The sequence below is a fragment of the Panthera leo genome, chromosome E2, assembly GCF_018350215.1.
Source record: "Panthera leo isolate Ple1 chromosome E2, P.leo_Ple1_pat1.1, whole genome shotgun sequence".
Taxonomy (NCBI): domain Eukaryota; kingdom Metazoa; phylum Chordata; class Mammalia; order Carnivora; family Felidae; genus Panthera; species Panthera leo.
Genome location: NC_056693.1, coordinates 22,288,853 through 22,302,268, shown reverse-complemented (window position 1 = coordinate 22,302,268; position 13,416 = coordinate 22,288,853). Strand labels below are relative to the sequence as shown.

The 13,416-nt window shown below is 44.4% G+C and overlaps 1 protein-coding gene across 4 annotated transcripts in view; it reads left to right on the top strand.

The window, feature by feature from the left end:
• Positions 1–13,416, top strand: part of ZNF536 (zinc finger protein 536) — a 195,041-nt gene that overhangs the window by 52,520 nt on the left and 129,105 nt on the right. The window lies entirely within an intron of this gene.

Here is a 13,416-nt window from a genome sequence, read left to right as displayed (position 1 = left end):
AACTACTGATAGGTGTGTGTGTGGGTGTGTAATTACTGGATTTGCATTTGTAAACCACTCATTTCCTTAAACAGCCCTCTTCCCACTCCTGGTTCCCGGCCACCTTCCTGCCTCCCAGGGCACACATACCCAGGTGTGTGACGGGGCCAGGTTGTCTCTTACGTCTGCTCCAGGGCACCCGAGGAAGCCACCTTCCGCGTCCCTCCCCGGGCCCCTGTGCGCCACCACACCCTCCCCACCAAGGGAAGGGAAACAATATCATCTTTACTCCAGTACTGGGTGGCGATTGTTTGCTCTGCCTGTAAATAGTGCAGTCTGCAAAGTACATGTGAGAAGTTGCTTCTTTACCCTCCCGAGAGACGATCCCCACTCATCAATGCCCAGGCCTTCCACGCAGTAGTGCTGGAGAGACTTGGGGGGAGAGTCACTGGCTTTGGGGTCACACACATCTGGCTCTTGGCTCGACTGCTCACGGGCCCGGCTACCCCTGCAGATAAAAGTCAAGCACGTAAAGGCTTTAGTGCCTGGTTGCAAAGTTACCCAACAGTGAGACTGTCACTTATATCAACGCCTCACTGAACCAAAGGAGGGTCTGGTCCTAGGCTTTCTGCTGTGCGAAAGGGACACACCTTAGGTGAACCTTAATTACTGCCCGTTTTCATGTCATCGGTGATACAATATTAATAAAACTGATTTTTTTTTAAAGGGAGCTAACATGGGACGGCTACTTTATGACCCTACAAACATATAGTCTAAAAAACCAACAAATCGTCACTTTGGGAAACCATAAAGGGAATATCAAGTAACTGAAACATAAAAGTGGCAATTTTTTTCCTCGGTTTTCAACATCTACAGTAAAACACCCGAGACGCACATTTGGTTTGGGATGTTGGGGATGGGCAGGTTGTGGTTTAATGTTGACAGCCAGTCCTGCCGGTGGATGGAGAACGTTGACCCTGACGTGCCACAGTCACTGGTCAGTAATTCGTCCTGTGGGAAGAGGGCCCAGGGTCACCCAGACCTCTGTTTTATTGGCCTGAGGAGAGCCGCTCCTTCCCAGGACGCTGTGCTGGGAGGAGTCTATACGTTCCCCTCAGTGCTGCTGGTGATCCGGTTTTAGCACCATGTCCTTTTCCAACATCAAACTTTGCCTCTGCTGTGATGAAATGCCTCTGCATTTTGCTGAGTCTCAGATGCTGTAAAGGATCCGTTTCCGTTTAGTAGGGACTTTTTATCATTTTAATGCAAGTTAGGGCTTGTTTGGAGTGGAAGGTTGACAGTAACTGGATCACTTACATTTCTGTTTTCAGTCTTTTTAGTTAATAAAATTTATTTTTTAGGGCAGGTTTAGGTTCACAGGAAAACTGAACGGAAAGCAAAGAGATTGCCCATAGAGCCCCGCCTCCACTTACTACCACCCCCACTTTGGACAACCCGCACCACAGTGGTACGTTTGTGACAATTGATGAACCTCCGCTGACACGTCATTATCACCCAAAGTCCATCATTACATCAGGGTTCACTCTTGGTGTACATTCTATGGGTTTGGACAAATGTATAATGACACATTTCCACCGTTGTAGTGTTTGGATGCTACAATGTACATTACAAACTACGGTACAAGAATTTCACTGCCCTAAAACGCTTCTCCGCTGTGCCTATTTCATTATGTTTTTAAAGACAACTTCTCATCAAGCAAAAAATGCCAGTTACAAAAAATGCCATCCTTTTATTCAGCCAGAGGCATGCTGGAAAACTCCTCCCATTCCCACCCAAGAGGAGGATTTTGTCTGTAGGAGGGAATTTGGACTGGTGGATTTCTTCCAAGTAAGGGATCACACGTCTGTGTTCTGGGGTCCGTAAAATAAGCAGTTTGAAAGGACATGTCCAATTTGACTTCTATTTTCTGGATCAGTTCAAAGTTCTAGAAGCATGCGGTTTATTTTTGTTTTTGGCAATTTCTTTAGATTGGTCTCCCCCATCCACCTGTTGCATAGACGCTCAGTGTAGACTGCCAGTAGTTTACGGAGCAACAGTTTCCAGGAGGAGAATCTGCAAAGGGTTTTAGGGGAAAGGGGGACTTCTCACGGAATGTGTCCTGCCTCCTTTCTGTGATGTGAGGGCAGTCTTTAAAGGGCTTCCTGACCTTCCTGTCAGATGGGAATCTTGGCCCTCCTGCAAACCTGCTTCTTCCTCCCCAGCCTCTTCGCAGAGCCCAGAGTTCCTGGTTGGCCTTTCGGCCTCCCAGGGCCCTAAAGTTGAAAACCCAAGCATTTATTATTTGTTGGAACTTGTGACTTGAGAGCTTGTTTAACAGAGACCAAGCTGGCAACGTGGTTTGAGACTCGGTGGTAAGAGAGATTATACTGTTCCTGACTTTGCCTGCTAAATCTCGGGACTCCCAACCACATCATACACACAGTGTCTCAACCCACACTTTGCATCGTAAATGGAAGGTTTCGTTGGAAAGAATTCTCACCGGCTTGGGGCTCTCCAGCTAGCCTCCTCTCTTGTCTGTTTTGCCAAGCAAGACTACCCGTGATAAAATTACATAGGACTAAATGTGCGCGCGCACACACAACGCACACACACGCACACAAATGAATGTATGTGAAACTAGTGAAATCTACATCAGTTTTCTGCTTGTGATACTGCACTGTGGTTATGTACAAGGTTATCGTGGGTAGACAAAGAAAGTAGGCAGGGTCCCTCTATCTTATATGTTATAGGACCTGTGAATCTATAATGATCTCAAAACAAAAAGTTAAAAAATAAAGTAGCTTTAAGTTCTTCGTTTGATATTGTCATTTCCATCCTACCCCTTAGATTTTGGTTTCTGGGTATTCTTCACAGATCTGTCTCATTTATTTAAATGTTAATTGGCCTCTTTAATTTGGTTTCAATGCTGGGAGCCAAACGGGACAGGAAGACCTCTTAGTGATTACCAGGTATGAGGACGTGGAGGAGGGGGTCTGAGAAGACCCTCATTCTTACAGGAGGGTAACCTGTGCTCAGAAACACGTGGATGTGAGAGAGAGAGAGAGAATCCTTCAGTGGAGAGAGTAGATTCTTGGCTCTCAATGTGGAGTGAAGAGCTTACAAAAGAGGCCAGCTCCAGGGTGTTAGAAAGTACCAACAGAAAATGGCATGTGATTTAAACATTCATTTCTCAGTTTTCTTTTTAAGCCTTAAAACTTTGAAATAATTACAGGTTTACAGGAAGTTGCAAAGGTATTACAGGGAGGTCCTTGTGGACTGTTTACCTGGTTTCCTCCATAGTATAGCGTTGACCTTTGAACAGCATGGATGTGATCTACACAGGTCCACTTAGACACTGATGTTTTTGATAAGTACCATGCTGTAGATGTATTTTCTCTTCCTTATGATTTTCTTAAGACTTTCTTTTCTCTAGCTCACTTTATTGCAAAAATACAGCATATAATGCATATACTATCCAAAATAGGAGTTAATCGACTCTTTATGCTATTGGTAAGGCTTTCAGTCAATAGCAGGTGATCTGTAGTTGAGTTTTGGGCGAGTCAAAAGTTATATGCAGTTTTTGAACTTCACAGGGGATCGGCGTCCCTGACCCCTGCCTTGTTCCAGGGTCAACTATAATAGCAAAACCAGGAAATTGGTATTGCTACGAGGTGCACAGAGTTGTATGTTATTTGATGGCATCTGTGCATTCCGTAAGTACCACCTCAGTTAAGATACAGACCTGTTCCGTCACCACAAAGATGTTGTGCACGCTGCCCCTTTGCGCTTGTAGTACTCATCCCAGCCCCGCCATTCTAGCCCCTGGCCATCTTTATGATTTTGTCAGTTTGAAAATATTAGGTAAATGGAATCATGCGTTAAATGGACCTTTCTTACTCAGCATGTTGCCCTTGAGATCCATCCACATTGCCGCGTGTCTCAATGTGCTGAGTCGTCCTCCATTGTATGGACGGACCACAGTTTGCTTACCATTCCCCTCTTGTGGGGGCATTGTGGTTGTTTCCAGCTTTCGGCTAACACAAATGAAGCTGTGGTGAACAGTAGGTCGACAAGTTTTCGTATGGAAATAGGTTCTCATTTCTGTAAGATGAATGCTCAGAAGTGTACTTGCTGGGTTGTATGGTAAGAGTATGTTTTGTTGTTTTGTTTTTGGGAGAGAGAGAGAGAGAGAGAGAGAGAGAGTTCGAGGGGGTGGGTAGAGGGAGAGGGACAGAGAGAATCTTAAGCAGGTTCCATGCTCAGTTCAGAGCCCGACTTGGGGGCTCAATCTCACAAACTGTGTGAGGAATCAAGAATCGGATGCTTGACTGACTGAGCCACCCAGGCGTGCCCTGTATGCTTCGTTTTGGAAGAAACTACCAAACTGTTTTCAAGAGTGGCTGTACCCATCTTGTATTCGGCTCGGCGATGGATGAGAGATCCAGTCTCTTTGCATCCTGGCCAGCATTTGGTATTCTCGCTGTTTGTTATTTTAACTGTCGTGGTAGGTGTGCCGTGGTATATACCATGGTGGTTTTAATTCGTATTTTCCCAATTGCTAGTGAATATCTCGTTCACTTGTTTTGAACGTCTTTCTATGCATTTATTTGAACATCTTTTATATCCTCTTGGTGAAATGTCTGATCGTGTCTTCTGCCCATTTTCTAATGATATTTTTGTCTCTTTACTGTTGAGTTTGAGAGTTCTTTGTATATACTAGATTCAGTCCTTTGTCAGACATGTGGTTTGCAAATATTTTCTCCCAGCCCGTGGCTTGTCTTTTCATCTTCCTAGCAGGGTCTTCTGCGGAGCAAAATTTTTTTATTTTGATGAGACCCAATTCATCAATTTTACCTTTTATGGATCATGCCTTTGGTGCCATGTCTGAGAACTCTTTGCCAGGGTCTAGGTCCTGATGATGTTTTCCCATGTTATCTTCTTTAATGTTTTACCTCGAAATCTGTGATGCATTTTGAGTTAATTTTTGTGTAAGATGTGACGTTTAGGTCAAGGTCCTTTTTTTCCACCCAGCACCATTTGTGGGAAAAACTACCCATCCTCCTTTGACTTACTTGCACATCTGTGTAAAAAATGCCAAATGTGGAGGCTGCTTGTGGGTTGTCTGTTCTCTTCCATTGACATACACATCTTGGTCTTTGACGGTGAGAAAGAGGGACTCCGGGGTCCAGGTTGGGTGTCCCACCACCCAGTGCCTCTGGCCTCCAGTGAAAATGGGCGTGGCCCTGGGAGTGGGTGCAGAGTCCCCTGAGGGTTCACCCTGCACAGGAACACGTGGGAGGGATTTCCCAGCCACTGTCTCCACTGCACACCCTCCCCCCCCCCCCACCCAGACACTACTGTTTTTGCCCTCCCTTTCCTTCTTTTCCTTGCTTACGCATGTTCTCAGATTAAAGTGGGATTTTCTAAAACAGATTTTTCTACCATGGGGTAAAAACCGTAAGTAAACAGAATTATCATAACAATTTAAATAGTAATAAAATATGTTTTTCTGTTTCTATTCAAAGAAGGGAAAGGTAACTAGAGAAGATGAAAGAAAGATCCGGGTTTGTGGGTGGTAGGTGTGTGGTTTTTTTTTCCCTTTTCTTCTTCAATAATAGGTACAGAGTTTTCGGAAGGGACTTCAAGGCAAAAGGAAAAAAATAGCATATACTGTTATGGGGTTATTTTTATCTTTCATTTTTATGACAACTTATTTGTACTTAAGAGAATCTTTCCAAAGAGTTAGAAGCATCATTAAATAAAGACTGTGAAATGTGCAATATGGCTTATTTATTTAAATGTTAATTGGTCCAACGAACACTTCTAATTAGCTCTATATTTGCTTAGCAAAAAGTTTTACAAATTCCAATTGTGAAAAGCAGCTATTTTGAGCTGGTTGCAGCCTCAGCTATGATTTTTCTATAGTTCTCAGCCCTTGAAGGCACAATTTAATTTTTCATGTATGCATACTAGCAACGGTAAACACTTGCGAGTGTAAAGAACCTTCTTTAATTAGCTGCACAACAATTAAAGGATTCACAAACTAAATTGAACCCTGTCTCGGTGCTTACTAGCTGAATTCCACCACCTGTCACAACAGCGCTTTGTTCAATCTGTTATGCAAAATCATTATAGCAATATAGCGGAGGGGGAAAAAAAAGAGAAAACAGCAATTATTTCTTACTTTTCTCTTGAATGGGTTATTTTGGGTTATACTGATGTCAGGTTCATTGAAGCTAACCTTTTGAAATCTGTAACAGCATAATACTTCTAAGGCTTCAGGATGGTTAGGAGAGTAGTTCGTTCTACCCTTTCAGGAGGAAGCCGTGCTCACCCGTACGGTGTGTGGGGCCTCTGATCACTTGAAACAACCTGTTCTAACTGTCCCAGCCACCTTCGATTTCCCCTTCTCACATGGAACCCTCAGCAGGCTCCTGTGTTGTAAAAGCATGCAAACCCCTGGGGATGTTAAAGATGCAGTTCTCAAAAACTGCCTTTTTCCAAAGCATGCCAGATCATATTATTTCAGCGGCTTTACTTACTATAAAAAATGTGTGTGTGTGTGTGTGTGTGTGTGTGTGTGTGTGTGTGTGTGAGAGAGAGAGAGAGAGAGAGAGAAGAGAGAGAGAGAGAGAGAGATTTTTAATTTTTGGATATTAGAAAAAACTTTTTTTTTAAGGTTTAACAATTCGATTTAAAGTGACCTGCCGTCCTGCAGATTGAGTTGGAGGGGAATGTTCACCCCTTTGCCGTTCGCACGGACAAAGGCTTTATTGTGAGGCCCAAACCCCAAGCCTGACACGGCAGACTTCTCCTTGTCGTCGAGGAATAAATGTTTACGTTCGGTGTTGCCGTCCTCTGGCCTCTGGCAGGAACGCTCACAGCTCTGTGCGGTCGGTCTCACGTGCAGAAGGGGTGAGAAGGGGTGCTGGCGGGTGGGCCCAACTCCGCCGACGAGCTGCCCTTGGACATGCTCCCTGGCAGTTGCCTAAAATGACATCAAGAACATATTGTTAGTCCCAGCCTCTGAAGCATATGTGATCTGGGCATTTCAGACGTTGGAGTGATTATAGACAAACAGCCGGGCTCATTCAGAGGGCCCGCGCTTTCCGGCATGACACTATTTTTTTAGAAGTTGCCTCTTTACGTCATTTCACGAAAATGTGCAGAGAGGACAAGGCCGCCCTTTGAAAAGACAAACTCTTTCCCCCCAAAATGCTGGGAGACGGAAAGTGAGAGCCAAAGGTCAAAGGCTGAGCAAGAATGTGTTTCTCTATTTTTCCTGTTTCTCGAGCAGAGAGGAAACTCTTCTGGTTACGGCATTTGGGTCATTAAGACCGTTTCGAGTCAGGTCTGGGGGAGGGAGGTCGTGCAAGGTCTTGGCACTGGCGGTGAGCTCCCCTCCGCTTGCTGCTGCAGACCCAACTCCGGGGCAAGTGCACTTGAAGTGAGTTATGGCCCACTTACTTGAAGTTTGTGAAATGCATGCCTGATCTGTGGTTGCAGCCCCAGAGAGGACACCGCTCGCTGCCTCGTGCAGCCTGGGCTGCCGCTGAGCTCGGCGGCTGCCCTCCTGGTTCCGGGTCCAGCTGCTCTCTGACCGTCCCTGGCTCGTGCTGCGCTCCTGACGGCAGGGGTCTACACCAGGCCTGTGACGGGAGCCTGCTGGCGCCTCTGGGGGCCGGATGGTCACATAGTAGGCTCTCAGCGAACATCTGCCGGCCGGCGTACATGGAATCTCCACTTGGCTGAAGAATTCATGGGAATTTAAGGGTGAATTCAGGCAACTTAATCCTTTTAGCTTTCCCCACCACTGGCCCAGTGTTCGTCGTTCTTTCTTTTTCTTTCTTTCTTTCTTTCTTTCTTTCTTTCTTTCTTTCTTTCTTTCTTTCTTTTCTTGCTTTCATTTGTTTATTTTTTTTCCTGCTCTTCATCTAAAATCTCCTTACCGCAATGTACTGGTTGTTCTTTCCCACGTTCCTTGCTGCCCGTCCTAAAAACACAAATGGCACGTGAAATGGCCTTCAGGTCAGCACCGTCCCGCGGAGGGCCTGTTACCACGCACACAGACCTGGGTCTGGGCACGCAGGGGGCCGCCCTGCCCTTCTGGGGGCTTCCAGTCTGTTTGGGGGAGCCCAGTGCCCCTGAGGAAACGCGCAGGCAAACTCAGGTGGAGATTCCGTATTCATGACAGGCTGGAGGGAGCCCTGGTTTTCCTCGATCCAGGGTCCCAGGAATCCCAGCTGTGTTAACTGAGGGCTACTGGAGGTCATGGTGGCTTAGGGGTAGATGTATGGTACACGGAGAAGGTTCCAGCGATTCCATTTATCAGATGGGTGACTTTGGGCAAGTTATTTAATCTCTCTGTGCCTAGTTCCTCCATTATGGGTTTGATGATAGTAAAATTATTTCACAGAGTTGCTGTGAAGGGTCGCGTGAAGGCACCCAGAACAGTGTTCAGCACACATGGAGTGAGGTCGGTCACCGTCGCTACGGTCCCTCAGTACCACTCCCTGAGCTTGGAGTCTTCCTAGTGTGTCAATGTCAAAGGCTGCGGGACTGAAAGCAGCTTCAGGCTGGATAGGCTCATGAGCGCACAGACAAGTGCCTTCTGGAAAGCTTCTTGAAGCACGTGGAGCCACTGACGACTGCTCTTCTGCCTTTGGCCTCTTGCCGGCCTTCCTCCTGGTGTCTGTTCATGGGTCCGGTGCTCTAGTCTGGAAGGCAGGTTTTCAGAATCAGCATCATCAGAAGGTGAACCCAGCGTGTTTTCCACCTGGGCTTTCTGCGCATTGGAAATTGGCACCACCCACCGGGGGATGTGTGGATGCCCTCCCTCCAAGGCAGATACCTGCAGAGTCTCTGTCGGAGTCAGGAGTTGTGCATTTGCTACGGGAGAAATATGTGCGCTGTGCGGGGCACGTGGGAGAGGTACAGACACCTCTGACATATGACTTGTTAACCTAGTGCAGGCATCAGTGAAAGGGGACAGCTGATCAGCTGCGGTGAGCGCCGGGAGACAAACAGCCCAAGGAAGGAGAAGGGAGGCAGGAGAGTCTCATGTGGTTATGGGATCAGGAGAGGTTCAGGCACCAGGGGCCTGGGGCACCAGTCGGGACTGCGCTGATGGGCTGGGCTGGCCTCTGGAATGGGGTTTCGTTGGAAATCCACACCCCCTTGCTCTGGGCTGGGGGACATCAGAATGATGTAGGAGTGCTCTGCTCTTTGGGGAAGGATAATTTGTGTGGCTATAAATACCTGAGATAGGAAATGCATATTTTTTAGCTCTGAGTATTGAGGAAGCTTGGATTATCTAGTGGTGGTTGGGGCCATTTCCTAGCTGTTTCCACCCTGAGAATCCGTGCTTGCCAGTTTTCCTTTAAAGGACTGAGCAAGGTGCCAGGGCCGGCACAGCTCGGCAATTGACACAATGACCCTTGGTAAATGTCTGTTCAATGACTACATAACTGCATCTTGTGAACCAGGTTTCTGTCATGAATGTGCTCGTTTAAAACAGGGACCCACATCTTGTTGGTGTTTCCCCATAAATTGCTACCACATAACAGCCCCTTACGGTGATAACCTTTGGAAAAAACATGTGCCTCCTGAATAATCTAGAAAGAGCTGCAAGCCAAAGGGAGCTCGATGGAGAAGATGGAGAGGCTTTGCCAGCCACGTGGCCCCAGCACGTCAACCTGCCTCACCTGTAAGAGAAAGGATCTGGCTTTGGCAGAAATTGCTGCCTTTCTTGTGCCTGTCCCTTCACTCCTAGCCCAGCCCACAGCAGGTGGCTAGATGAAGAGCCACTGGAACAAGGGGGCCAGGCACTCCACAACTTCCTGACCTCACATGTCCTGTGTGACTGACAGGTGGCTTATATGATGCCCTGAATGCTGAAAAATCAACAGGAGAGCGTTTCTTTCTTCTCATTTCTATATACTACATTTTACTAATTTCTCTATCATTACATTCAAGCTTATTTTGAAAAATCAGAAATCAGAGTTGAACAGCTAGAAGGAAATACAAATCATCCCTTAGTGATCACCAATGTTGACTCTTTGCTGTGCATCCTTCCAGACTATTTTGTGTATTTGCTTTCTTTCGTTGTTGTTGTTGCTGTTGTATATAAAGTGGGATTGTACTTCACTTGCCATTTTATAATCAAATGTTTAATTTAATGTATTCTTCTGCATCTTTTTTGATGAGCGCAAGAACAATTGTATAACTACTACCCTAATTTATTTATTCAGTAGAATCCTGGGGGTGGCTATTTAGATGTGCTTTTTTTTTTTCTCTTTTGATGTAGGGACTAGGCTCTTTGTCTTTGGCTCAAAGAAGGTGACTGGAGCTCCCTTTCTGGGAAGGAAAGTGACAGTCATGGAATCAGTGGCATTGTTTTCTCTGACCTAGTGGGCACTATGAATGTTTGCCCTGGCAGATTCATCAGCACCCCTGAAGGGGTGCAAGTCTTCGGGTCAGAGGTAGAGATGTGACAAAGGTGGACTGTGTCCCTTCTCCTGTGCATGGGTATGTGGACATGTGCACATACAGATGTGTGCACAGAAGTTGAGAGGAAATTCAATCTGTTCTTCACCCAGGTTTCCAGTGATTGAATCTAAACCACACAGACCACGGGGAAAAGTGTGAAAATCTAGGCACCGCACCCTAGTGTAATTGGCCACTGCCCCAGCTTCTTGAGTGTCCCCCATGGGTGTTAAACATTCTTCTATATCATTTTTAATGAATGCGTGGGATCGAGTTCAGAGTGCACCCATTCAAGCCAGTCTTCCCCATTTTCTGCTACCTTCCACCCTCACTCCATTAACCTTGGTCCTTTCCATTCATCTCCTCCAGTGCTCCCTCTGTATTCCTTTTCCAGGCTGTGCCCCTTTTTCCTGGAACTAAAAAGTCACCCACTGCTAATGCTGTCAAAATCTTCTTGACCTGTGATGTGAGCTGGGAACTACTCCTCTGCCAATTTCAGAAGCTGAGAGGGACGCTGGTGGGGGGCAGAGGAAGGAAAAGGAGGAAGGACATCAGGTGGTCCCACTCCTGATTTGCAGTCTGCCTTTTTTCTTTGTTATTCATTATTTATCCATCCATCCATCCATCCATCCATCCATCCATCCATTTGTCTGTCTGTCCATCCATCCGTCCGTCCATCCATCCATTCGTCCATCCGTCCATCTGTCCGTCTGTCCATCAGTCCGTCCACCCATTCTTCCACCTGTAATATTCCACCTGTGCATTCATCTCTGGTATCTAGAATGATATCCAGCCTAGAGTAATTAATTGCTCAATAAATATTTGTTGAATGGATGGATGGATGAATGAATGAATGAATAAATAACAAAGATAAGAGGTCTTGAACTTGGAGAGTTTATTTCTTATCAACAACCCACAATAGGACTCCCCATGAGATTCAGATTGCTCCTACTGGCATTACCTTCTGTACCTTGTTCGGCTGAAAGGGTGTCTGAAGGCCTAATCTTGCAGAGTTCTCTTTTCTAATGTAATTTACATCCTGCCTCATTTTCTCCTTCTGGATCCCTGTCTTCCCACACCATTTTCTCCATCCCTTGGCAGCAGGCAAGGAAGAAGGGCAATCTAGTTGCACTTTTATTAACAACACTCTGATGAACATCATTTTAGTGAGATCTTAGTACACATTCTTAATTATTTCTTTAGGTTTAATTGCTAGATGTGGAATCGCGGGTTAAAGGAAATGCACATTCAAAGATTTTAATACTTGTTGCCAAAGTGCCCTGTCCTTCAAGCATGTCATGCCACATTATTACCTCCCCAACACACACATATGATAATAGTGCCCCTTCCTTATATTCTGCTAATACTGAGTATTATTTAACAAAGTGATATCAATTTGATATGGAAAGTGCCTCATTTTACTTTTCATTTCTTGAGCATAACATAGATGTATATCTATATTTTATGTAGTTATCAATCTCTGTATATTTTTTTCTCTCTCTCTCCCTCTCTCTATACACACACACACACACACACATACATGCACACACACACACATATATATGTACATATATATATATATATATATATATATATATATATATATATATGTACATATATCTTTAATGAAATGTTTATAGTTCTTCTTTGGTGAATTACCTGTTTATGCCCTCTGTGTGATGTCTTTTGAGTACAGTATTTGAATTTTTCTTTTGACTTGTAGGGTCTCTCCATACATCAAAGATATTAACTCTTTGTCTCTTGTATATCTTGTAATTGTTTCTTCCAAGTTTTTCACTTGCCTTTTAATTTTGTACATGGCATTTTTTAATGAGATAAAGGGATTTAAGTGATCAGATCTTTTAATCTATTCCTTTGCTGTCTTTGGTGTCATGTTTTGAAAATAATTTCCTACCCCATTATTGTATTAATATACTCCTAAATTCACCTTCTTATGTATTTATGGTTTTATTTTTAAGTATAAATTTTTAATCCATCAAACATTTATTTTGAGGTATATTATTAAGGCAAAATTTTGTATACGTACATTACACACATATATACATATTCATGATTTGCTATTATGAATGAGATTTTAAAATTGTACTTTCCAACTGATATATAGGTTATATAGGAAAACTTAAAAAATTTTTAATGTTTATTTATTTTTGAGAGAGAGAGAGAGAGAGAGAGAGAGAGAGAGCAGGAGAGGGTCAGAGAGAGAGGGAGACACAGAATCTGAAGCAGGCTCCAGGCTCTGAGCTGTCAGCACAGAGCCCGACCTGGGGCTTGACCTCACAGACGGCTAGATCATGACCGGAGCCGAAGTCAGACATTTAACTGACTGAGCCACCCAAGCGCCCTGGTAAAGTTTTTTATATGAATAAAACAAGTTTTGAAAATCACATCAGAGAAATAGAGAATGAACAATGAAAGTCTTATTTTCCACTCCTACCTTCACCCCAGTCCCACTGCACTCCTAAGAGGTAATGATTATCAGCAGATTGGTGTATTTCTATCTATATATACAAACATACATCAGGATATAAAGGAGTGTGTGTGTGTGTGTGTGTGTGTGTGTGTGTGTGTTTTAACTAATGTGGGAAAATCCTGTATGTGCTGATTTGCCACTAGCATTTGTCCTCTTAATATAGAGAGCTATTTAATTCTCTTAAACCTCAATAAAATACCAGTGCATGAATATACCAAAACTTATTTCAGTATTTCCAAACTAATCAATGATTGTATCATTCCCATACTTTCTCCAGCTTTAGCTGCAGTAAATATTCTGGAACATACCTGTATGAGTATTTCTATAATATAGATATCCATAAGTAGCATTGTTAGGTTGAAAGGTATACACGTTTCTTCTTTTTTTAAGTTTATTTATTTATTTTGAGAGAGAGCCTGCACGCATATGCACACATGTGAGCACGGGAGGGGCAGAAAGAG